Genomic DNA, 27,322 nt, shown 5'->3' on the forward strand with positions numbered 1-27,322 from the left:
CTAAAAGAATCCTTCAACAACAATACCGTGAGAGACATTTCACGGTTTATGTTGAACTTATTCAAACATTACTTCAGGCTGAAATACATCGTGAACTCATGTTGTGGAATAATCAACAGCGCCCTCTTGGCTCTGCCCCATTGCCCGAAGTACATGCCAATACTCAACATAAACCCAAAAATGATGTTCACACTAAGAACTATCAAAGAAACTCTTGTGGTAAAAACAAACACAGACACAACAAGAAGCAAATGCAATGTGTTCCCAACAAGGGTAAGAACATTTCCAAACAAAGGACTGACAAACAACATTGTCAGAAATGTGGTTGCTTTAACCACATCATAAAGAAATATCGTACCCCAAGTCATCTTGTTGATCTCTATTTAAAGTCTATGGGACACAGATGTGCTGCCCTGGGAGAGAAGTATGAAGCCCATTTCAACTTTCAAGCGGAAAACTACAAGGAAGAGGCTAATTGTTCACAGCAAGTTCCACAGGAACCAAGCAACAACATCATACCAGAAGACAAGGATCGGACTAACACACATGGAATTTCATTCTAATGACATGTTTGGAGACCTCGCATAGGTTCCCAATCTCTTATGTCCCAAGTCTAGTTTCCCTTATATTGTAATAATATAGCACCATTATGTCCTATGTGTTGTATTAAATAAATTTGTAATATGTACACTCTCTATATTCAATAAAATTTGTATGTGTCCTATATATAGATTCACCAAGCATTTGAAATGTTTCTTTATATATATTTCTATGGGAGTCCATCTGATGGAGGAGGAATTGTGCCTAGTAGATAGTTGTAGTACTAATTCTATACTGTAACACCTCGTCCAATCCCTGGACCAGCGGTACTTACTCCTGGCAGCTCTCTAAGATCATATATCGTCCCCACATACCAACACGAGTCTTTTGTGCGCACTTTGTCCTCACTCATGCGCACCCAAGAAAACTTCCCGGTCGGTCACCCATCCCAAATTGCTCCAAGCCAAGCACGCTTAACTTGGAGGTTCTTTCGAGATAGGCTTCTGAAAAAGAAGATGCACCTTGTTGGTATGGATACTCTATTAATTCTATTAAGCCTTGGGCTATGATATCAACATCTCAGGGGCCAGGATATCACAATCCACCCCCTTAGAAGATCGACGTCCTCATCAGTAACTCCAATCCAGGAACCTCCCCTCTTAGCCACGTCTATGTGTCTAGTGTCGTCATATGCCATGCCATGTGACCACTTCCGGTCCACATGCGCCATGCGCCATATACCCGAACCCCCTAGCCCATGCACGCCCGTGAAACCTCGAGGGTCGGCTCTGATACCACTTGTAACACCCCGTCCAATCCCTAGACCAGCGCTACTTACTCTTGGCAGCTCTCTAGGATCATATATCATCCTCACAGACCAACACGAGTCTTTTGTGCGCACTTTGTCCTCACTCATGTGCACCCGAGAAAACTTCCCGATCGGTCACCCATCCCAAATTTCTCCAAGCCAAGCACGCTTAACTTGGAGGTTCTTTTGAGATAGGCTTCCGAAAAAGAAGAAGCACCTTGTTGGTATGGATACTCTATTAATTCTATTAAGCCTTGGGCCAGAATATCACCATCTCAGGGACCAGGATATCACATATACTTAGGGAAACAAAATATTTCCAAACTCTCACAAAGAGACAAGGAAAAGTTTTGACAATCGCTGGACGCGATGCGACAATAGTTGGTTCAGGTTGTGCCACTATCACCCTTCCTATGGGTACTCAAATCACAATTAAGGATGCATTATTGTATCCCGATTTAACACGTACCTTGTTAAGTTATAGAAATATTCGGAATAATGGTTTCCATATTGAAACTCATAATGCAAATAATGAGGAGTTTCTCCTCATTACTAAAGACTCTGGATATGGCAAACAATCACTTGAAAAAAATCATCTTTACAATTCGGATTGTACTACACATACATCAAACCCATACCACATGTTGCGTACAAGGTAATTTTTCAGAATGTTAATGCATTCCAAACTTGGCATGATCGCCTTGGCTATCCTAGAATAGGGATGATGCGAAAAATTATCTGCAATTCCAATGGTCATAATCTACATACTGCCAAATTCCCACAACCATTTGATTTTATTTGCACCGCATGTGCAACAGGGAAATTGATTTTAAAACCCTCAAATCTTAAAATCCAACATGAGTCACTCAAATTCCTTGAACGGATTCAAGGTGATATATGTGGCCCTATACAACCATTATCTGGACCATTCAAGTATTTCATGGTTCTAATAGACGCATCCACGCGATGGTCTCATGTGTGCCTCTTATCCATACTGTTGGGGGCCTTCGGCTTCCGAAGGTCCTCAAAGACATAATTTGACAATGTTTTCCAAGTATGCGAGCAGGTACCTTCGGAATCAGGTTGCGGATATACAAAAGCGTGGTCAAGACGAAGCTTGGTTGAAATAGAAGACGATCGTGACGAAGGATGAAACGATCACGAAGCTATGTGCAGAAAAGCTTCGGCGTGACAACAGAAAAAGGTAACTGACTTAAAGATGAAAAGCCAAATTAGACCTTGGAGAATTACTACAGAGTTATTGATAAAAACAAAGGGCATTAATGTAATTTTACATGGGTTGCGTCCCGTGCCTATAAATAGATGAACAGTACTCCCGTACTGTTCACGCTGACTTGGCATTGGCATCACGCTTGTACCCTTACTTTCCTTCAAGCCGAAGGTACATTTGTAATTTGTTGTCGTTTATATAAGTGAAATAAATAAAAATGAGTTAATGTTCAAAGTAATCATATTATTTTATGTACGAACCTTTCTTACCTTTCATTATGATTATGAAGGTGTGACCTTCATAACCTTCGTTCGAAATCCATTATATCCAAAGGGTTATAATGCTTCGAAGGACGAAGGTGTAACACCCTAAAAAAATAAACCATTTTTATAATCCAAATATGGTATGTCCTATGGATGATCGGAGGCCGTAGATGTATTGATCTCATCAAGATGATTCCGATCAATCACTAGTTTGCCTTGTTTGGAGTCCGGATGAGTCTTTTTGAGTGCCGGTTGATCTGAGCCATTGGATATTAGGATTGTGGAAGTTTTCTTCTATTTATACCTCCCTAACCCTAGAAGCCACGTCCTCCCACCCCTAGCAGCCGTCACCCTTTTGTGCCTTGCCCCAAGAGAAGAGAGGAAGAAAAAAGAAGAGAAGAGAGGGGAGATGAGGGCATACCGTCGCCCATCATCGTCGTTCCTCTCCAAGAATTGGTTGGATTTCCTTTCCTCTCTCTCTCTTTTATCCACTTGATGAATGCTTTCTCTTGTTTTGGATGAGTTTTAGGCCCTGCAATTAGTTTTTTTGGTTAGATTGGATGGGAGATTAGATTTTAATCTCGAAATTAGTTTCTGCAGAATGGCAGATTCAATAGTTTCTGTTCATGCCAGTTTTCCGTGGTCTTAGTGGCCTCAAAAAAATAAAAAGTCTATCTATGAGTCGTAGATAATTTGTAGATCTTTCCGTGGCCGTGAAGAACACCTCAATCGGATATCAGATCAGAAAGTTATTGCAGTTTGATTATATCAGTTTTTCAGTCTCATAATTCTGTACAGAATCTGTTCTCTTAAGCTTTAGGCAATTTTATCAACAGAATTAAACTTTAGGATTGTAAAAGAAGTTGTAGACAATTTCATAAGCTTTCCAGATTGTTAAAGAGCGCATTCATATGAATTATGAAAGTCCAGTTATGTTTGTTTTACTGTGGCTGTTCCTGTTTGCCTGACAAAAATGAGCGGGTCTGTTCACTGGTGGGTTTCATATAGTAAATAGCCAAATTGGCTGTTCCAACTATGGAGACATTTGTAGAGGGATAAAAGTTCTTACTGCCAGCAGAATTTCATAATTTTTGGTTGAGTAGTTTGGTAGATATTGAATTTTTAAGTTAACTATGCTGCTGTCTGAAACAGATTCAGACATTTATCTTATCAGATGTTTTAGAACTTATAGATGGCAGAATTTAATTATCCATTGAATACCGAAGTTATAGAATATTTTGTGTAGACACTCATAGAGTATTTGTTTAATATCACCATTGTTATAATTTTAAAGATACAAAATTAACAAACAGCGCTGCTGCTGTTTGGCATGTGGTTCACGGTGGGAGTCTTTCCACCGGGATTTGGTTTCAAGTGTACGAGCGATTTGTTGTGTAACACCCCAGGTGTTACTCAGAGTGTCCATACTAGAGTTTCCCCTTTTACCCATTATCACATGAAGGCTGAATTGGGCAAAGTATACAAAACTTGGAATTCTAGGTCCTAAGCAAGTGTAATCCACCTTGGATGTCATGCCCTAGCTTATCATGCACATCTAAGTGGAGATCTCCCAAAACCCTAGAGCAAAACCCCCATAGGCAATTATAACCCTAATTGAAGCCATGATCAAAAGATCATGTAAACATCATGACCATGGTTTGGGCCAAATATAAAAGTTGTAATATACTTAATAACCTACAATTAATAGTAAGGAAGTACCCCCAAAAAGTTTTCAGAAAGGTCCTCAAAAGATCACCAAAGGTTGAACACAAGGGAGAAATTCAGATTTTGCCTAAGTCAAAAATCAACCCTTGAGCAAAGATCCCACCTGTTCACCTTGATCCCCTTTTCAAAACCAGTCGACCTAATGGACAAAGTGGCGCCAAATGAACCCTAGAATGCCCTGGACAAGTTTGAACCCAAGCCAAAACCATTTGACACGAGTTGGCACTGGTTTTGTCTCGGTTTGCACAGGGCAGACAGACAAGACTTGGCGCCACCATATCTCCTCAACCAGACCACATCTACTCTTGGAACTCACATGAACTAGGTAGCTCTAGGTGCAGGGAAGAGATCTCCCACAGGCGGTAGGGCAAGATTCGTACGCCTGGCCGCTCAGCAGAGCGAAGAACACGGGCAGAAGCAACGCGCCACGTGTTCGACGCGCTCTGAGCTCGCCAGAGCACGCCCGCGCGCGCGCCCCGCGTGCCCGCGTCGCGCCAAACGGTCGAACCGACGCCCCGGCCGCGTCCGCGCCCATAAAACCCACCCCGGCGCTCGGTTGCCTTCCCCGTTACCTCCTCCGTACCTCGCCGGACTCGCCCGAGCCAGCCATTGCCTCCGGCGACCTCCCCGCAGCCCGCCAGTGCCGACCAAGAACCACCGCAGTGGCCAACCCCTCTCCAGTCCCCCTCCGTTCGATTCAAGCCCCAGGTAGCTTCCTGGTGAGACCGTGAGCCTTGCTCAAGCTTGAACCGAGGGCCCGCGTCACCGGAGAAGTCAAATCGCGCTCACCGGAGTTCAAGAACTCGCCGGCGCACGTGGACCGGGTAAACCCCTTCACCATTTCCCGATTCATTGAGCACATGGCCTCTGTGTCATCCCGTGAAGCTCCTCGTGCCCATTAATTGAACTCTCCCGCCGTGGTTTGGCCGGAGCAGGTGCCGCCGTCGATCCCCGCCGCCTGTGTTCGTGGCCAGGGGAGCTCCGACCACCTCTGACGCCGACCCGCACATCGACGTGACCGTCGCGACCTCCTGAACATCACCGACCACCTCGCCGGACCTCCCTCACCGCCGGTAAGCCGCGCCACCCTTTTCTTTCCCGCGGCTACTGTTTCAGTTAAGGGAGGGACTGCGGGTGAGAGGGAAAGGAATCCAGGGGGTTAAGTGAAAAGTCAGAGACTCAAGTGAATAGTGGCGTAAGGGTAGATCTGCGAGGTTTGATTCGGTTTAAACCCAGGGACCTCGGCGCAAACTGTTTTTCCAGGAAAACTTAATTAAAACCTGATTTAAATTCAAACAGAAACTTTAAAAACCCATAACTTCTGTTTGGTTTATCCAAATTTGGTCAAATTAATTTTGCCAGACTCTAAATATTGTAACCTATTTAAGAAAAATATAAAACCCCATAAGCACTAGAGAAAAATATAAGGTTATGATTTAATTACAGGTTAGACCAAAAGCTTAATAATAGCAAGAAAAATGGTTGTACTATTTAACTAAGGTTAGAAAAATTTGGAGAAGTTTATATCTACCTACTGACCTAGTTAAAAATGTTAAACCCCTCTGTCCATTACATTAAGTTAGTTTTAACCCCTTATTCCATAATATGCTTAAGTTTAAGAAAAATAGAAAAAGTGACATAAATAGTGAGCCAGAGGGCACCCCTATTTTTGTTGAGATACTTAGTCAATGTAGTTCACTGGAAAAATGTATCATACCCTGTTGTAGTGTAAAATAAGAAAGCTACCTTTTAAATTAATAAAACAAGGATAACTTAGAAAAACCCTACAAAAATAACCCCAAGGTAAAAACACCCCCACCCTTGGGATAACTATTGTTTTATTAAAGAGAACTTAGGAAAAATATGAAATCTGCTGTTTGACATTTTTCAAATAATGATGTAGTAGACAGAGCCTTTTTGACATTAAACTTAAGAAAATCATAACTAAATAACCACCCCTTAGTTTTCTGTGATTTTTAGCACAGAGTCCTATTATTACCAAAGGATGCCAACAAAAATAACCTCTAGGACAGAACCTACCCCTAACTAGAAGGTGTAGTGTAAAGTGGCCCTTTTTGCCTAACTTTTGTTATTTTTGTTTAAAACCTAACATTTATACTCTAAGCCTCAAATTCTTAAAAACAAGCTAGAATAGCCAGTGACAACCCACTGTAATTTTTACAGAATTTTTGAAAAGTATTAAAACCCTGTTGTAGTTCAAACCTACCCTAGAAACCCTAAATGGAAATCAAGGAAAGGAAAATGAATAATGTGAATTAATGTTATCCCAAAACCCTTGAAGTCTGTCCACTAAAAAATGTATCAAGGTAATACCAATCCACTATGTTATCCTCACTAAAAAAACCCAAGCCTAAGGAGTATTAAACCTAACCCACTGGAAGCCCCGCATAACTAAGAAAACCCTAAGTTACTTCTTAACTTAGTTTCTTTTAGCTTATGTTCTTAAATCTTGCATAATCATGACATACATGTTCATTGCATTTCGATAGACTGTAATCTTGCTGACGGAGAGTACATCCTCGTGCCGGAGCAAGGAGCTGCTCAGGAGGTAGCCCCAGATCCAGCACCAGAGCCTGCACCAGAGGACCTGCCTGCCACTGCTTTGGAAGGCAAGCCCCGGTTTTATGCATAACCTGTTATTTGTGCTATTTTACTATACTTAATGATTGTAGGATTGATTGTGCACTTAGGTGTAGGAGTTGACTGAAACCCTAGTTGCATGATCTCAGGAATCCCATTGAGATGAATACTAGTATGCTAAGTCGAGTAGTTGCTTATTTAATTAGGATCTCGGTAGAAGACGAGTGATTTTTCTAGCACTCGCGCGAGGTCAGGAAATTGATTGTATCCACTTTCTTATCATAATGATGTGGTTGTGGACAACAATCCATGGGGATTGGTTGTCTACGGGATAAAATTTGAATAAGGATTAAGGTGTGGTACCGTGAGTCAAGCGTTTGAACGTACTAAGCACATGCCGAGAAATATGGTAAATCGGTAAGCCTAGTACCTGATTGAACCTGGCAGCAGATTGCCCTCCTCACGCGACCTGAGACGAGGTCTCCCATTCCAGTTATGGTGGGTACAAGTGCGGTCACTGCACGACGGCCAGTCGGGGTCAGTGAGGCATTGTACGCCAAGGCGGTGAGCCCCTCTCTGCTGACAGGGAATCGATGGGGACGGTTGATGTGTGTGGGGACGGAGTGCCCCTGCATGTCGTGTGTTTAGGTTTACCTTGCAAGGATAAAAACTCGATTCGAATCGTCTGCTTCTCGCAGCTAATGAGACTGCTTGATCCATGCTGCTACATTGAGTAACAAGTGGAATGATGCGGAGATGATATAAGATGTTGATTGCTAAAATGTTTGCTACTTTGTATGAATAGATAGTACACTTTAAGCCTTAAGAGAGTCACACTTAACTTGACTAAGTTAAAATCTTGACTTAGAAACTCAGCTAGTGCTTTTGGCAAACAAACCCCACAGCCAAACAGCTGCATGTCTAGAGGTAGAGGAGTAGACTCCTCACACCGGGTAAGTCTAGCTGAGTATTAGTATACTCAGCCTTGCTTGTGGCATAATTTTTACAGGTTCTCTGGAAGAGATGGTTGCTGGGATAACTTGGCCGACCACCCTGCCACCGGGTTGGACTGTCGAGTGGGACCCTGCCTCAGCCGAGGAGGAGCATGAGGAGTGATGGGACAGGCTTCCCCATCTCTCTATTTATTTACCGTTAGTTTATTTCCGCTGCACTTCGAACAATGATGGTTACTTTTGCAAAAACTCCGATGATGATGATGGTGATGTAATAATTTAACATTATGGCATGTATGGTTTTATGCTTTATTGTATTTGCTCTGTGACTCACCTTCGAGTGAGATTGTGGTACTTGGTCCTGTCAGTGGCCGTGTCGGACTAGATCCGAGGGATTGACGGGTTATTCCCATTTAAGTGTGGTCTAGCCTCTAAGGCGGGATTTGGACACTTAAGTTGGAATAATTCGGGCAGTTCTGCCACATGTTGATTGTTAGCAAATGTTTGTGAAATATTTGTACTAATTTTTATGCCCGCTAGCAGGTGGCTACACTCCGGATCATGCCTAGTACATCTTTCTTCTTCGATGAAGGCAAGTGAATGTAGCAGTGGTTGCTACCGTTTTGACTTGTTGTTTTTTTATCGCCTACGCTCTAATATTCAGAATTATGGAATTCTTTCATAATTGAACTCTATGGTGATGCTTTACTTGCTTGTATTATACTGATGCTCAATCATATATTGATGATGATTATGGTTCGAGTATGACCCATGAGATTAATTTACACCCCTGAAGGCAGATAAAGTATTATTTGAGATTTATATTGTATCTGAAGGCAGATGAAGTATTATTTGAGGTTTGTTTTGTATCTGAAGGAAGTGAAGTATATTGATAAATGCAGCATGCCATATGCATTACATTATTCATTTGCATCTGAAGTTTGGTCGTGACCTATGGTCCGACCGTACCGGTACAACTTAGCATCGTACGTTGCCCGAGGAGGGGTACGATGCGGCTTCATACCCTTAGAGGTATGAAGGCAGAGGACATATGCATTGCATTTATATGCATTCATTGAAGTGATATTAGCAGATGATGTGGTTTTATACTCTCAGAGGTATGAGGGCAGATGACCTACACATTGCATTCCTATGCATACATTGAAGTGATATCTACAGGTATTGTTGACGCAGGGAAGGGTTATACAACCTATTGTGGTTGTTCGAGGAAATGAGATGGTATTGGTTATATTCGGGCTATTGAGTTCTATATCTACAAGTATTTCTGATCTCAATTGGGATTCCTTTAAAATGTTGTTTAATTCAATTTGTGGTTTAAATATCTCGTCAAAATAATTTGCTTGCTGAGATGTATCATCTCACTCTTGCATTACTCAATGCAGGTATTTGATTCATGTTGGGAATGAGGGAAGTAGCAGCACGTCCACCTTCACTATTATAATAACGCTGCCCAGTTGCAGCCATGATTTAATTAGAAACTCGATGTCAAATGATGTTTGTTTTTTCTAGTCGTGTGCACTGGTTAATTCAGTTCATGTTGTTATGTTTAACTTTCCTTTGCTAGCATATTAATAATGCTTAGTATGTTTTTTGTCATGATATATGTTTATACACTGTTGCCCCTCGTTTATGCAATCTTTCAAAGGAGATGCTGCCGAAATTTTATATATGGATGTCAGATGTGTAGTTCAGTAGCATTCCGGGGTGTTTGTGGACTCTGGGGTGTTACAGTTGGTATCAAAGCATAGGCTTTAGATTCTTGGCAATTTGAAGATAAATTTGATACACTTGCACATATAGGAAGGGTATGGGTTCAAATATCTTTGATATATATTAGTGTCTTTGAAGTGCAGATGACAATAATTTCACCCCTCCCTATTCCTTTACGGTGATGTGGTAAGTTGTTTATGACTTAATGCCTAATATGTTTTATCTCTAAATCTTTATATTGTTTTATTAATGCGATTGATATTGTTGGTCTTTGGTAAGATCGAAGTTGTTATTATGCTTGTGATATACAAGTATGCCTATGTTGTTTTCATCATGTTTTTCGTGGTTGAGTTTTATTGCAATAATATTGTTATATATGCTTGATTGTGGATGTTCCTAAGAGGAGTGTGAATTGCGTGTTTTGGGTTACAAGGTAACCATCAATTTGAATTTAAGTTGTTGAGTGGTTGGTGGATAGTTCCAACTATTTTTGCAAAGAATGATTGTTTATGTCGAGAAACCAGTTCTGAAAGAAATGAATATTGATACTTTTATATGAATTTTGGGGAAGTCTTTACATAGCCAGAATGGCTTACATGTCTCTCTTCTATTGTGTGTTTTAGTAGCCACAAAGCCTAGAGGTGGTTTAAAGTGGTTGCATGTTAGTCATGCTAGTTGTAGAATAAATCTCTGTTTTTCTTGGTCCATTGATTATGTATTAATACGTTGAGGATCAGATGGTTCTCTCCCCGATGCATGCTGGTGGAGCCATTGTTGGACCACCTATCTATTGGTTTGAATGAAGTCATTGCCTAGCCTAGAGTTGGTTGTGTGTGGTTAGTCACCTATTCCTAAATGATGTGGTTTTTACAACAACTTGAGATGTTTGTCAAATGTGTGAAGGATTACGGGGTTATTATTGACCTCGTATATCTGGTACTTTGAGTGCATCATATGATAGAATGAAATGTAAGTTTCTGAACTACAGTAGATGAAGACTTATATTATTTGTAGGTTAACCTTACTAGTTTGGTTATTTTTCTTAGTTGAGTTGTTGGATGAAGTATAGCGACATTGGTTAAGCAAGTATTGTGTTGTTGTTGTGCTATCAATGCTCTTTGTGGAGTTTTTGGCATTTCTTCGATGAAATGTGTCGCGCAGAATGTTATGGGCTTCTTGTCGGCTTTATTGCTCCATTAGTTCTTTAGACTTTCTCCCTTTTGTGGGGTGCAAAGAATGTTAGATTACATGATTATCTTTTCATGATGGCAAGAACGGGGTTTAGGAAGATTAGGAGTTTTGTTTCAATAGAACTACTTGTTTTGTGGTGCTGTGAAGTGAGGTGTTTGATCTTCATATACGTTCATCTGGTGTGGATGTTTTACCATTGAATTAAAATGAATTGTTGAAGTTGGTAAGGGTTGTGCTTAGTGCATATTACCCCTTCATAAAAGAGTGTGGTTTTAAGACATTGATGCTGATGTATGGCTGCATCCAAATTCGATGTTGTGAAATTATAGTGTTGATCGCATCTATGACTTGCTTTGAGCTTCATTGCAGGTTGTTTCATGCTTGTTGTCAGGTTGTGTAGCTTCCTTAGGCCATTAGTACGAGGTAGAAGTTCTTGTGTTGATTAATACCAATGATGGACTCATGTTTTGAATGGCGGTGCTATTTGGGGTACCTTGGATGTTTTGCTTGGAGTGGTCGAATTCGAGGACGAATTCTTTTTAAGGGGGGTAGAATGTAACACCCTAAAAAAATAAACCATTTTTATAATCCAAATATGGTATGTCCTATGGATGATCGGAGGCCGTAGATGTATTGATCTCATCAAGATGATTCCGATCAATCACTAGTTTGCCTTGTTTGGAGTCCGGATGAGTCTTTTTGAGTGCCGGTTGATCTGAGCCATTGGATATTAGGATTGTGGAAGTTTTCTTCTATTTATACCTCCCTAACCCTAGAAGCCACGTCCTCCCACCCCTAGCAGCCGTCACCCTTTTGTGCCTTGCCCCAAGAGAAGAGAGGAAGAAAAAAGAAGAGAAGAGAGGGGAGATGAGGGCATACCGTCGCCCATCATCGTCGTTCCTCTCCAAGAATTGGTTGGATTTCCTTTCCTCTCTCTCTCTTTTATCCACTTGATGAATGCTTTCTCTTGTTTTGGATGAGTTTTAGGCCCTGCAATTAGTTTTTTTGGTTAGATTGGATGGGAGATTAGATTTTAATCTCGAAATTAGTTTCTGCAGAATGGCAGATTCAATAGTTTCTGTTCATGCCAGTTTTCCGTGGTCTTAGTGGCCTCAAAAAAATAAAAAGTCTATCTATGAGTCGTAGATAATTTGTAGATCTTTCCGTGGCCGTGAAGAACACCTCAATCGGATATCAGATCAGAAAGTTATTGCAGTTTGATTATATCAGTTTTTCAGTCTCATAATTCTGTACAGAATCTGTTCTCTTAAGCTTTAGGCAATTTTATCAACAGAATTAAACTTTAGGATTGTAAAAGAAGTTGTAGACAATTTCATAAGCTTTCCAGATTGTTAAAGAGCGCATTCATATGAATTATGAAAGTCCAGTTATGTTTGTTTTACTGTGGCTGTTCCTGTTTGCCTGACAAAAATGAGCGGGTCTGTTCACTGGTGGGTTTCATATAGTAAATAGCCAAATTGGCTGTTCCAACTATGGAGACATTTGTAGAGGGATAAAAGTTCTTACTGCCAGCAGAATTTCATAATTTTTGGTTGAGTAGTTTGGTAGATATTGAATTTTTAAGTTAACTATGCTGCTGTCTGAAACAGATTCAGACATTTATCTTATCAGATGTTTTAGAACTTATAGATGGCAGAATTTAATTATCCATTGAATACCGAAGTTATAGAATATTTTGTGTAGACACTCATAGAGTATTTGTTTAATATCACCATTGTTATAATTTTAAAGATACAAAATTAACAAACAGCGCTGCTGCTGTTTGGCATGTGGTTCACGGTGGGAGTCTTTCCACCGGGATTTGGTTTCAAGTGTACGAGCGATTTGTTGTGTAACACCCCAGGTGTTACTCAGAGTGTCCATACTAGAGTTTCCCCTTTTACCCATTATCACATGAAGGCTGAATTGGGCAAAGTATACAAAACTTGGAATTCTAGGTCCTAAGCAAGTGTAATCCACCTTGGATGTCATGCCCTAGCTTATCATGCACATCTAAGTGGAGATCTCCCAAAACCCTAGAGCAAAACCCCCATAGGCAATTATAACCCTAATTGAAGCCATGATCAAAAGATCATGTAAACATCATGACCATGGTTTGGGCCAAATATAAAAGTTGTAATATACTTAATAACCTACAATTAATAGTAAGGAAGTACCCCCAAAAAGTTTTCAGAAAGGTCCTCAAAAGATCACCAAAGGTTGAACACAAGGGAGAAATTCAGATTTTGCCTAAGTCAAAAATCAACCCTTGAGCAAAGATCCCACCTGTTCACCTTGATCCCCTTTTCAAAACCAGTCGACCTAATGGACAAAGTGGCGCCAAATGAACCCTAGAATGCCCTGGACAAGTTTGAACCCAAGCCAAAACCATTTGACACGAGTTGGCACTGGTTTTGTCTCGGTTTGCACAGGGCAGACAGACAAGACTTGGCGCCACCATATCTCCTCAACCAGACCACATCTACTCTTGGAACTCACATGAACTAGGTAGCTCTAGGTGCAGGGAAGAGATCTCCCACAGGCGGTAGGGCAAGATTCGTACGCCTGGCCGCTCAGCAGAGCGAAGAACACGGGCAGAAGCAACGCGCCACGTGTTCGACGCGCTCTGAGCTCGCCAGAGCACGCCCGCGCGCGCGCCCCGCGTGCCCGCGTCGCGCCAAACGGTCGAACCGACGCCCCGGCCGCGTCCGCGCCCATAAAACCCACCCCGGCGCTCGGTTGCCTTCTCCGTTACCTCCTCCGTACCTCGCCGGACTCGCCCGAGCCAGCCATTGCCTCCGGCGACCTCCCCGTAGCCCGCCAGTGCCGACCAAGAACCACCGCAGTGGCCAACCCCTCTCCAGTCCCCCTCCGTTCGATTCAAGCCCCAGGTAGCTTCCTGGTGAGACCGTGAGCCTTGCTCAAGCTTGAACCGAGGGCCCGCGTCACCGGAGAAGTCAAATCGCGCTCACCGGAGTTCAAGAACTCGCCGGCGCACGTGGACCGGGTAAACCCCTTCACCATTTCCCGATTCATTGAGCACATGGCCTCTGTGTCATCCCGTGAAGCTCCTCGTGCCCATTAATTGAACTCTCCCGCCGTGGTTTGGCCGGAGCAGGTGCCGCCGTCGATCCCCGCCGCCTGTGTTCGTGGCCAGGGGAGCTCCGACCACCTCTGACGCCGACCCGCACATCGACGTGACCGTCGCGACCTCCTGAACATCACCGACCACCTCGCCGGACCTCCCTCACCGCCGGTAAGCCGCGCCACCCTTTTCTTTCCCGCGGCTACTGTTTCAGTTAAGGGAGGGACTGCGGGTGAGAGGGAAAGGAATCCAGGGGGTTAAGTGAAAAGTCAGAGACTCAAGTGAATAGTGGCGTAAGGGTAGATCTGCGAGGTTTGATTCGGTTTAAACCCAGGGACCTCGGCGCAAACTGTTTTTCCAGGAAAACTTAATTAAAACCTGATTTAAATTCAAACAGAAACTTTAAAAACCCATAACTTCTGTTTGGTTTATCCAAATTTGGTCAAATTAATTTTGCCAGACTCTAAATATTGTAACCTATTTAAGAAAAATATAAAACCCCATAAGCACTAGAGAAAAATATAAGGTTATGATTTAATTACAGGTTAGACCAAAAGCTTAATAATAGCAAGAAAAATGGTTGTACTATTTAACTAAGGTTAGAAAAATTTGGAGAAGTTTATATCTACCTACTGACCTAGTTAAAAATGTTAAACCCCTCTGTCCATTACATTAAGTTAGTTTTAACCCCTTATTCCATAATATGCTTAAGTTTAAGAAAAATAGAAAAAGTGACATAAATAGTGAGCCAGAGGGCACCCCTATTTTTGTTGAGATACTTAGTCAATGTAGTTCACTGGAAAAATGTATCATACCCTGTTGTAGTGTAAAATAAGAAAGCTACCTTTTAAATTAATAAAACAAGGATAACTTAGAAAAACCCTACAAAAATAACCCCAAGGTAAAAACACCCCCACCCTTGGGATAGTAAATAGCCAAATTGGCTGTTCCAACTATGGAGACATTTGTAGAGGGATAAAAGTTCTTACTGCCAGCAGAATTTCATAATTTTTGGTTGAGTAGTTTGGTAGATATTGAATTTTTAAGTTAACTATGCTGCTGTCTGAAACAGATTCAGACATTTATCTTATCAGATGTTTTAGAACTTATAGATGGCAGAATTTAATTATCCATTGAATACCGAAGTTATAGAATATTTTGTGTAGACACTCATAGAGTATTTGTTTAATATCACCATTGTTATAATTTTAAAGATACAAAATTAACAAACAGTGCTGCTGCTGTTTGGCATGTGGTTCACGGTGGGAGTCTTTCCACCGGGATTTGGTTTCAAGTGTACGAGCGATTTGTTGATTGTTAGCAAATGTTTGTGAAATATTTGTACTAATTTTTATGCCCGCTAGCAGGTGGCTACACTCCGGATCATGCCTAGTACATCTTTCTTCTTCGATGAAGGCAAGTGAATGTAGCAGTGGTTGCTACCGTTTTGACTTGTTGTTTTTTTATCGCCTACGCTCTAATATTCAGAATTATGGAATTCTTTCATAATTGAACTCTATGGTGATGCTTTACTTGCTTGTATTATACTGATGCTCAATCATATATTGATGATGATTATGGTTCGAGTATGACCCATGAGATTAATTTACACCCCTGAAGGCAGATAAAGTATTATTTGAGATTTATATTGTATCTGAAGGCAGATGAAGTATTATTTGAGGTTTGTTTTGTATCTGAAGGAAGTGAAGTATATTGATAAATGCAGCATGCCATATGCATTACATTATTCATTTGCATCTGAAGTTTGGTCGTGACCAATGGTCCGACCGTACCGGTACAACTTAGCATCGTACGTTGCCCGAGGAGGGGTACGATGCGGCTTCATACCCTTAGAGGTATGAAGGCAGAGGACATATGAATTGCATTTATATGCATTCATTGAAGTGATATTAGCAGATGATGTGGTTTTATACTCTCAGAGGTATGAGGGCAGATGACCTACATATTGCATTCCTATGCATACATTGAAGTGATATCTGCAGGTATTGTTGACGCAGGGAAGGGTTATACAACCTATTGTGGTTGTTCGAGGAAATGAGATGGTATTGGTTATATTGGGGCTATTGAGTTCTATATCTACAAGTATTTCTGATCTCAATTGGGATTCCTTTAAAATGTTGTTTAATTCAATTTGTGGTTTAAATATCTCGTCAAAATAATTTGCTTGCTGAGATGTATCATCTCACTCTTGCATTACTCAATGCAGGTATTTGATTCATGTTGGGAATGAGGGAAGTAGCAGCACGTCCACCTTCACTATTATAATAACGCTGCCCAGTTGCAGCCATGATTTAATTAGAAACTCGATGTCAAATGATGTTTGTTTTTTCTAGTCGTGTGCACTGGTTAATTCAATTCATGTTGTTATGTTTAACTTTCCTTTGCTAGCATATTAATAATGCTTAGTATGTTTTTTGTCATGATATATGTTTATACACTGTTGCCCCTCGTTTATGCAATCTTTCAAAGGAGATGCTGCCGAAATTTTATATATGGATGTCAGATGTGTAGTTCAGTAGCATTCTGGGGTGTTTGTGGACTCTAGGGTGTTACAGAAGGGCTTTGATATTTAACATTTTATGTTGCCTTGTTCTTATTTCATAGCATTTGAGAACAAGTCCCCAACATTGGCGCCCACCTCCGGTGAACTCACTTCCATTTCTTGAGCTTTGAACACCTTCGGCAAGCATCACCTTCGTCATGCCGCCGAAAAAAGCTTCAGCGACAGGGGCTGCTACTCTGCAGCCGCTGGACCCCAATCAGGACGTCCTTTCTCTAAGAGAGGCCCGAAGCCAGAAGAGGAAGGCCACTAGTCCAACACCTCCGGAGGACGACTTGGATCAGGAGATCCAAAACCTGGAGATCCTTCAGCAACAAGTGCAATGAAAGAAGGAGAAGATGGCTCGCTTAGCTGATCTTCAGAGACAGATAGATGAAGCTTCGGAAGAGGTTCGTCATCTTGTTCAAGATGACCAGAACCGAAGGCCTCCGCGCAGAGAGCTTCATCAGGAAGGCTTCTACAATGAGGACGACTGGTATGAAGATTTCCATCATGGAAACTTTGCTTTTGATGATGCTTCTCCTCTATCAACAGAATTGTAGGCTACACCATGGCCCCAGTCTTACAAGCCACCCCAGCTCCCCATGTACGACGGTCATACAGACCCGAAGCAATTCTTGATGAGCTATGAAGCAACCATATCTTCATATGGTGGCAATACTGCAGTCATGGCAAAGTCTTTTGTCATGGCCGTCAAGAGTGTCGCTCAAACCTGGTACTCCTCTCTTCGGCCAGGGACAATCACCTCTTGGCAGAAGCTGAAGGATATGTTGATAACCAGCTTCCAAGGGTTTCAGACGAAGCCAGTTACTGCACAAGCTTTATTCCAGTGTACCCAGGACCACGAAGAATACCTCCAGGCGTATGTCCGAAGGTTTCTGCGTCTGAGGGCACAGGCGCCAACAGTGCCCAATGAAATTGTCATTGAGGCCATGGTTAAGGGACTTCGACCGGGACCTTCAGTGCAATACTTTGCCAGGAAGCCACCACAAACTTTGGAGAAGCTACTCCAGAAGATGGACGAGTATATCCGAGCTGACAATGACTTCCGCCAAAGAAGGGAGAAGGCATTCAGGTTCTCTGAAATGACCAGGGGCTTCGGAGGAAGATTTTATTCGAGGCACGTCAGGTCAATTCATAACTCCACTCAAAGTGATGATAGAGGGAGCCAACAGCAAAGGCCACAATACTCTTCGCAAGCTTCGGGGCAACAACAAAGCTCTGTTCGGCCGCCAGCGCCAAGGGGTAGAGGCGCCAGGGGCTTTGGGGGAAGATTTGGGGATCAGCCAAGAAGAATTTACTGTCTATTCTGTGGTGAAGACAAGGGCCATACCACCAGCATGTGCCACGTCACCATCCAGAAGCAAAAGGAGATAGCAGAAGCTGCAGCACAACAGAGTCAGCCGAAGCAGGTCATGCACACTGCTTCATATCATTCGCCTTACATTCCAGAGAATGTAGGCAATCACTCTGCAGCTTCTGTTGCTTCAGCGAGTCAACCCCAAGCATCTTGGCAACAGCCTCCACCGCCACCACCAACGCAGCGAGGACAGCAGCCAGAAGGCAGTCAGCACACTCACCTTTAGAGGGACTTCTTCTATCATGGTAACTCTTCTGTCTGGCCTGAGCAGCTTCTAGATTCTTCCTGATTAGTTTGACCTTCCTTTCGGCTTCAGTCACTAAGTCAGGTCCAAAAACTTCTCTTTCTCTAGGTTGAGACCAATTGAGTGGTGTCCTGCACCTTCTTCCATAGAGAGCTTCAAAAGGTGCCATCCTTAGGCTAGATTGATAACTATTGTTATAAGCAAACTCTGCCAAGGAGAGGTGCTTATCCCAGTTCTTGCCACAATCGATTGCACAAGCTCTCAGCATATCCTCCAGAATTTGGTTTACCCTTTCCGTCTGACCATCAGTGTGTGGGTGGTAAGCTGAACTCCTGATTACCTTGGTTCCCAAAGACTCTTGCAATTGTTCCCAAAATCTGGCAACAAATTGGGCTCCTCGGTCAGAAATAATGGTCCGAGGTAATCCGTGCAAACACACGATCCGGTCAATATACAATTCTGCATACTTCTGAGCCTTATCAGTGGTGTGCACAGGAAGAAAATGTGCCACTTTCGTCAGTCGGTCCACAATAACCCAAATCGAATCATGATGACGAGAGGTGTTGGGCAGACCCACAATGAAATCCATGCTGATGTCATCCCACTTCCACGAAGGTATAGACAGGGGTTGCAAAGCTCCAGCTGATTTCAAGTGGCTTGCCTTTATCCTCTGACAGGTGTCACATTCTGATACATATTGAGCTATCTCCCTCTTCATTCTGGTCCACCAATACAAAGGCTTCAGGTCATGGTACATCTTGGTACTTCCCGGATGCATAGAGAATTTGGAGAGATGAGCCTCATCCAAAATTTTCCTCTTGAGGTCCTGGTCTTTAGGAATCACCAATCTGCTTTTGAACCATAACACACCCTTTTCATCTTGGTGGAAACAATTATACTTCTCGACCTTCTGATGGAGATTCTTCTTGATAATTTGCACTCCCTTGTCACTGAGCTGGGCCATGATAATCTGGTCTTGCAAAGCTGGCTCAACAGAAACGTGAGACAAAGAACCAGAAGAAATCACTTCAATTTGCATCTTGCTCAACTCATCACACAAGGTGTTAATGCGAGAATCCATCAGAATACAATTGCATTGCAACTTCCGACTCAAGGCATCTGCTACCACATTAGCTTTTCATGGGTGATAATGTACCTCCAGGTCATAATCCTTGATCAGCTCTAGCCATCTTCTCTGCCTCATGTTGAGATCAGCCTGAGTAAAGATGTACTTAAGGCTCTTATGATCAGTGAAGATGTTGCAGTAGGTTCCCATTAGATAGTGCCTCCACATTTTTAATGCATGAACCACTGCTGCCAACTCGAGGTCATGAGTGGGATAGTTTTGCTCATGAGGCCTGAGTGCTCTTGAGGCATAAGCGATGACTCGGTTGTCTTGCATCAAGACACAACCTAGCCCAGTGCCAGAGGCGTCGCAATATACATCAAAAGGCTTGTTGTTGTTGGGTTGCGCCAATACTGGTGTTGTGGTCAGATGCTGCCTTAATGCATGGAAGGCGTCTTCGCACTTCTGACTCCAAACAAATTTGTCTTCTTTCCTCAGCAACTCAGTTATCGGCTTCGCAATTCGAGAGAAATCCGGAATAAATCTTCGGTAATAACCAGCTAATCCCAGAAAACTCCGAATCTAACGGACAGTTGGTGGTGGCTTCCAGTTCATCACCTCTTGCACTTTATCAGGATCAACAGCTATTCCAGCCTGAGAGATAGTGTGACCCAAGAATTTGATTTCCTTTAGCCAAAAATCACACTTGGATAACTTGGCATAAAGGTGGTGCTCTCGCAAACGTTGAAGCACTACATGCAAATGCCCGGCATGTTCTTCTTCGTTCTTTGAGTACACCAAAATATCATCAATGAAAACCACTACAAACTTGTCCAATTCAGGCATGAAAACAGAATTCATCAGGTACATGAAATATGCTGGTGCATTTGTCAGCCCGAATGACATCACCAAAAATTCATATAGCCCATATCTGGTTGAGAATGTCGTCTTTGGAATATCACTTGCTCGTATCTTGATCTGATGGTAGCCAGAGCGAAGGTCTATTTTGGAAAACACCTTGGCCCCGACCAACTGGTCAAAAAGAACATCAATACGAGGCAAAGGATACTTGTTCTTGATAGTTACCGCATTAAGAGGGCGGTAATCTATACACAGCCTCAAGCTTTCATCCTTCTTCTTTACAAACATTGCTGGACATCCCCAAGGCGAAGTACTTGGGCGAATAAATCCCTTATCCAGCAACTCTTGCAATTGCTTCTTCAATTCTGCCAACTCAGCGGGTGGCATTCGGTAGGGCCTCTTGGAAATTGGTGTCGTTCCCGGTTGCAACTCGATGGCGAATTCAATATCCCGGTCTGGTGGCATTCCTGGCAATTCATCAGGAAAGACATTTGCATACTCACAGACTACTGGGATCTTCTTCAGAGGTAACTCCGTCATAGAGAAAGCACTTGACTGAGTAGAACCTTGGCTGGGCAGAATTAAGGTGAAGTTCCCGCAGAACGGAGAATTAACTTCCACGGTACGGCTGGCTACATCAAGCACAACTTGGTGCAAGGCCATCCAATTAGCTCCCAGAATAATGTCCACATTCTCCAAACCCAACACAAGAAGAGTGGTTTTGACAATGTGGCTTCCCAGTTGAATAGGCACACTTTGGTTTAATTGATTAGTTGAAATTTTACCCCCCAGGTGTGACTATCATAAATGACCCTTTTGAGTGAGAGAATGGCAGTTCACATTTAGCGCTGAACTTCTGGCTAATGAAACTATGAGATGCACCAGAATCAAACAGAATTAAAGCAGGTTGATTATAAACTGAAAAGATATCGGTCATGATGGGAGCTCCCTCAGGTACTTCCTCCAGAGTAGTGAAGTTGAGCTTCCCTTGCCTGACTTGCACCTTCTGCTTTCTTCCCTTGTCTTGATTTGGTGCTGGCATCTGCCTCTGCTAGTTCCTGGGACAATCCTTGGCATAGTGGCCCACATTGCCACAAGTGAAACACTTGTTCCCATTGCCCTGGCGGAACTGCTGCTGCTGCGGAGGCTGATTGTTCCTTAGGGCGGGAGCTGGAAAGCGGTTGGGTGTCGGCTGCTGCTGCTGAGGTGGCCTAATCACCCATCTGCCTGCCTGCTGCTAAAAACCCCTGCTCTGATTGTGAGAAACAATTCAGAACCTCTGAGCCTGAGCGGATGGTGCTGCCATTGGTGCCTTTCTCTTCTTCTCTGCCCAGTGAGCTACAATGCAATCTTCCTGGGAGATGGCCATGTTGACCAACTCATTGAAGCTATCAGCCCGGACAGTGTTGAGTCGTTCCCGCAGCTTGGTATTAAGACCCCTACGGAAGCGATCTCTCTTCTTTTCATCAGAATCAGCATGGTACCCTGCATACTAGCATAAGTCGTTGAAGGCTTGCATACTGCAGTACCGTGCGGGTTCCTTGATTAAGGGCCACAAATTCATTCAACTTCCGATCAAGAATGCCAGCTGGGTTGTGGTGTCCTCTGAAGGCAGTCTTGAATTCCTCCCAAGACACTTCACGATCAGCGGGGAGCATAGCACGGAAGTGGTCCCACCAAGTCCGAGCAGGGCTGCGAAGCTGCTGTGCGGCGAAGCGAGCCTTGGCCTCATCAGGGCAGTCTCCCGTGAGGAGGGGAAACTTTGACTCGACGACGCGAAGCCACACGTCGGCGTCCAACGAATCCTCTGTCTTGGTGAACAAGGGCGGCTGCGTGCTCAGAAACTCCTGGTAAGTTGCCATTGCCGGAGGTCGCTGATGCTGGCCTCCACCATGCTGCTGAGGGTGGGGCTGGCGCTGCAAGAGCTGTCGCAGAATCTCATTCTGCTGGGCCATCAGCTCCTGCACTGTGGGAGCTGGAGGAGGTGGTAGGGGAACCTGCTCGTTATGCCCGCGATGCTGCCTAGCTGCCATCTGAAAACAGAGATTGTCGCCATTGTTATCCCAACTCACAGTTTCGAACGACAAGATATCATCTCATATGGAAGGAAAAATGCCATAATCATAATATTAGGTTCGAAATGAAGATAACATGGTGACAACATCCCACAGATTTCAAAGGTTCACAGGGTTACATCAATTAGGGGAAGGTACCCATAAGCCTAGTCCAAAATCTGATATTAACTAAGCTCGCATAGGTTTCTATCCGCCTAATAGTGCCGAAGTGACTGCTTAGCCCTGAGCGGTGGAAGCGACACTGGATACGGGTGAAGGAGGCATCGCGGAGGTAGTCCCATGGGCACCAGGGGTTGGTCCTAGCTCCTCGGGAGTCTCTTCTCCCTCGCTTCCGGCTTCATTGGCCTCCATCTCCAGGTGGTGCATGTCCAAGTGGTCATTTGCTTCCTCGAGTTCCCTCTGCACATCGTGAAGCTGGTTCTCCAAGACATCAATAGTGTTGTCTCGGATCTCCACCTGCTGCTCCAAGGTGGTGATGCGCTGGCTCAGCCCCTCCACCTGCAGATCCTTCTCTACCAACTCGGTGGATAGATCGACCAAAAAATCTTCTCGACTGTCGAGAGTGAGCTTGGCAGTTTGAGCGGTGTTAGCAAGGAGTGCCATAGCATCGCTCTGAAGGGCTTGAAGGCGGTACAGCGCACTCATGCACTGAACGGTGACCCTCCCAACCAAGTCAGGATACATCGCCCACACATCCTTTACATGGCTCACGCGGTTACACCACATGGGATCATCCTTCTTCTCAGCAGGGAAGAGTCCCAAGGGGTGCATCACCATCTCCAGGGGATGGTAGCCACAAAAAGTCGTCAGAGTCTTCATGGCTACCGCTTCAACGGTGTCATCTGTCCTGAGTCCAATTGTCTCAGAATCAAGAGAACGCCAACCCGGCTGAAGGGGATGAGCCTCCAAAGTCAGCCAGACCCGACAACGAGGTACCCGATGCTCCTCATACAACTGCACCGTGTACAAAGGGGGCATAGGGTAACCGGCGGAGTTAAGCACTTCCCACAAGATGGAAGGAAAGCCATCGCGAGAAAGGAAGTCGGAACTGAAAAGAGTGTCTCCTCCACTGGCGGGGGTGGGTGAATTCATCTGCGAGAAGGGAACCAAAGGTAAAGATTATGGTGGAAGGAAAAAGAAAAAGAGAGCCCGGATGGTTCTAAAGAAAGTGGGTTAGCTCAAGTTTTTAATTCCTCTTTGTGTTTATAATGCATGCATGATGGGAGTAACGTTGCCTCTCCAAAAAAAATAGGGTGCTTTTTAGGGCATCCTTAGAGATATAAGTACTGGCCCACGGGGCCTAATTAATTAGCCACCTATTTCTCCCTCTATGCCTAAGGCCTTTCGTCCTAGGTCTAGCGGTCTAGTCCTGACGATCCGTAGCAGTTTCTAGGCAAGTTTTAGATTTTGAAAATTGGTATTCATTGTTTATTGTCCTTCTCTGTGGTGGAATTTGCTCCGATACCAGCTGTGGCGGAACCACCCGAATTATTCTAGCTTAAGTGCCTGAGTCACGCCTCAGGGGCCGTAACACACTTAAATCGGAATAACCCGTCAGTCCCTCAGATCTAGTCTGATAGAGCCACTTAACCATGATCAAATTCCACAATCTCACTCGAAGGTGAGTCACAGAAGAATTACAATAAAATAGGAAACCTCAAATTAAGTGCTGAATTATTACATAGATCGGAGTTTTTGGGTAGCAAATAAGAGTTCTCAAAATAAAATGCAGCGGATAATCGATGTCGTCGGTAATGAGGAAATGGGCAAGGCCTAGCCCACTACTCCTCGTGCTCCTCTCCTGCCGGAGCAACATCCCACTCGACCGTCCAACCCGGTGGCAGGGTGGTAGGCCAAGTCACACCATCAACCATTTCCTGAATGGTACCTGCAAAAATTATGCCACAAGCAAGGCTGAGTATACTAATACTCAGCTAGACTTAATTGGTGTGAGGAGTCTACTCCTCTACCTCTAGACTATGCATGTGTTTGGCTGCGGGGTTTGGTTTGCCAAAAGCACTAGCTGTTTCTAAAATCAAGTTTTAGCTTTTCAAATTCTATCATCATTAACTTAGCTAGATTTGCTCCTTCTAAGCATCCATGGTGACAAGCATTTAGTTCAATGTGGCGGAACCGCCCGAATTATTCCAGCTTAAGTGCCCAAGTCGCACCCTTAAGGGCAGCAACACACTTAAACAGGAATAACCTGTCAGTCCCTCGGATCTAGTCCGATAAAGCCACTAACCAGGATCGAATACCACTAGCTCACTCGAAAGCGAGGCATAGAGAAATACAATAAAGCATAATACCACAAGCTTGCTGCACGCCAGGGACAGAAGAGGGAGGAAGAAGCTGCTGCTGGGGGTGTGGTGCCATGGACAGGGGGCGCCAGCTTCAAGGGAGTGGAGGTCAGCCATGGCTGCTAGCGGCCGAGCGAGCAGAGCGAGAAGGAAAAAAAGGAGCAACGACGTCGTGCCATGGGAGGGAGCTGCTGCTCGCCATGCTGCAAGGGTACCGAGTTGGGGAGGCTGAGCGCAGGGAGACCAGGAAGGAGGGCGCCATGGGAGCTTGGAGCTCGGCTCCCTGCGCGCTGGCTGCTGCGCCGTGAAGAAGAAGAGGCAAAGAAGCTGTGGCGGCTGGAAATTTTTGAGGGGTGGGAGTGCAAAATAACCAAGTGCAAGGAGAGAGGGCTGCTATTTATAGAAGAAGCCCTAGGGTTAGGGTTCCCTTAGTGGGCCTAATGGGCTGGGCTGGAATGGGCTTGGCCCAAAACACGAATCGGGCTGCGCTTAATTATTTTTCCGAAAAAAAAATGTTCCCGCGGAATTCGTTTCTACAGAGAACGGAGCGAATTAGAGTTTCGGCGAACGGACGATTGAGCGATTAATTCGGCCGAGAGTCTAATTTGATTTCGCTCGGAAATAATACTTCACACACTATTTTAGAAATAAATGTTTCTCTCAGACTTCTGATCGGCTTCGGATTTTTAGTCGGAGAAGGCGAATCGTGACATTTTAAAATCGCTGTTAATACGGGGTTTTGAATTCGGTTCGGACATGAGATATTTGGCTGAGTCGAGTAAGAATTAATTAGAGGACGATATACGGAGTATTCCGTGTGAGAGTACGGATTTGGATTAAAATAGTTGGACATCGATCAAGGTTCGAGGAATCGGATTCAGACACAGCTCGACTATCAACTGTCGAGCGTTTGATTAAACGAGCCTTAGACGAGTTTGATAAATTGAGAATGATTATCGAGTTTGCATTTGTTCCGAGAAATAAAAGTTTTAACAGGCTCCAAAATTGGTCTTTTGTGAGACTGAGAAACTCTGAATTCAGTGAAACATAAATGAATAGTCTGGATAATCAGAGACATACGCGAGCGAGAAATAGAAATTTTCACTGAGCATCCGAGATTAGGAAAAATCTCGCGACGTAACACGAAACTGACACCTGGGGTGTCACAGCCTTCCCCCCTTAAAAAGAATCTCGTCCCGAGATTCGAATGAGGATCTTCAAGGGTGGAGAAGCATGTAACTCCCAAGCTGGAGATAGATGCAAATTTATGAGATGGGATCTGACAGGATACTGAAGATAGATTTGGGTAGAATATCGCGGCATGCTGAGACAAAATGCAGCGATCATTCTGAGAGTGTCCACAAAAGATAGCACATCAGTATAGTCTCGTAACGGATCACGACTATTAACCGTGATACCAACGCGTGTCGAGCAGCTCAACCATGTGTGCACCATAGTAGGCTCTCGGTTTCGTCGCGGCACTATCAGTCGTTAGTCATAACACCATTACCAAACGTAACCAACGATAAATCCACGTGACATAAATAGATGGAGCCCATGAGAGTATGGCCCAGAAAATAAGAATGTGATCAGAGTTGAAGCAGAGATTGCTGGCAAAAGAGCATCACATAAGAACTTTCTTCAACTCAGAGAATTATTTTATGATTAATACGGAGATTATCAGGTCAGAGATTTATACGAGAGTGGATATGAGGGGAACCAACCATGAGATCAAGATTGGCAACATGCTGAGACATGAGAGAACTAAAGTCAACAGCATAATCCATTGAACCAAATGAATACACTGCTTAGAGATAGAATCGATAAAATGGCGTCATGATGCCTAGAGAATGAGCATCAGAAAGACTAGAAATGAGAGATTTAGGTAAATTAACATCTGATACTTGAGAACAGGTTATAGCAGATAACCAGATAATAGGGCAGAATCATAGGGGATCCCGAGATTCGGATGATAAAGCCACAACATGATTCACAAGGAAAGAGATCACCAGATCCATGCGAAAGGAGAGGTAGGCAAACAAGATCGGCTAGGATGATCAATAGAAATGTTATAAAGTTTCAGGACAGGATCTATGGAAAGAAACATGGCCTTGATAGGGTTTGCGCAACTAGACACCAAACAACAGTTTTTTTGACATAACCACGTGCACAAGGGAGTTTCGGTTTGGCTAGCGGTTAAGCAATGGGGGTCTACAAGTTGTGTAGGTGCAACTTCAGGGTAAAACACACCAGGGTTAGAAAACACCAACATAAGAATGAAAATTTTTTAAGAGGTTTCACTTGCTAAACTCAAGGTTGTTTGGGTGGGGATCTTTTTATGAACAGAACAAGCAACAAAATGTTTTGCAAAAAGGGTTGAACAATTGCAATACCACCTAGATAGCAAGACAAGAGGAACACATAACACAACCTAACAAGACTTACCAATCTGACACGAGGTAATGCATTTCTAACATAGCAGTACATCACATTATTCACAAGTTTTTATTATTGGAATAAGGGTGAGAGAAGCACGTTGATGCACAAGAGACAATTATAATGCGTCAATCATGATGCATGCTCATTCTAGTCGTCTTCTCAGACCTAACTAGTTTGTCGGATGCTTCTACAGCATCCTAATAGTAGTAGTAGTAGCCTTTATGGCCTATATAAATAGCCACCTAGCTACCCATCTATTTCCTAAGGC

The sequence above is a fragment of the Zea mays genome, chromosome 8 (assembly GCF_902167145.1).
Source record: "Zea mays cultivar B73 chromosome 8, Zm-B73-REFERENCE-NAM-5.0, whole genome shotgun sequence".
NCBI lineage: Eukaryota > Viridiplantae > Streptophyta > Magnoliopsida > Poales > Poaceae > Zea > Zea mays.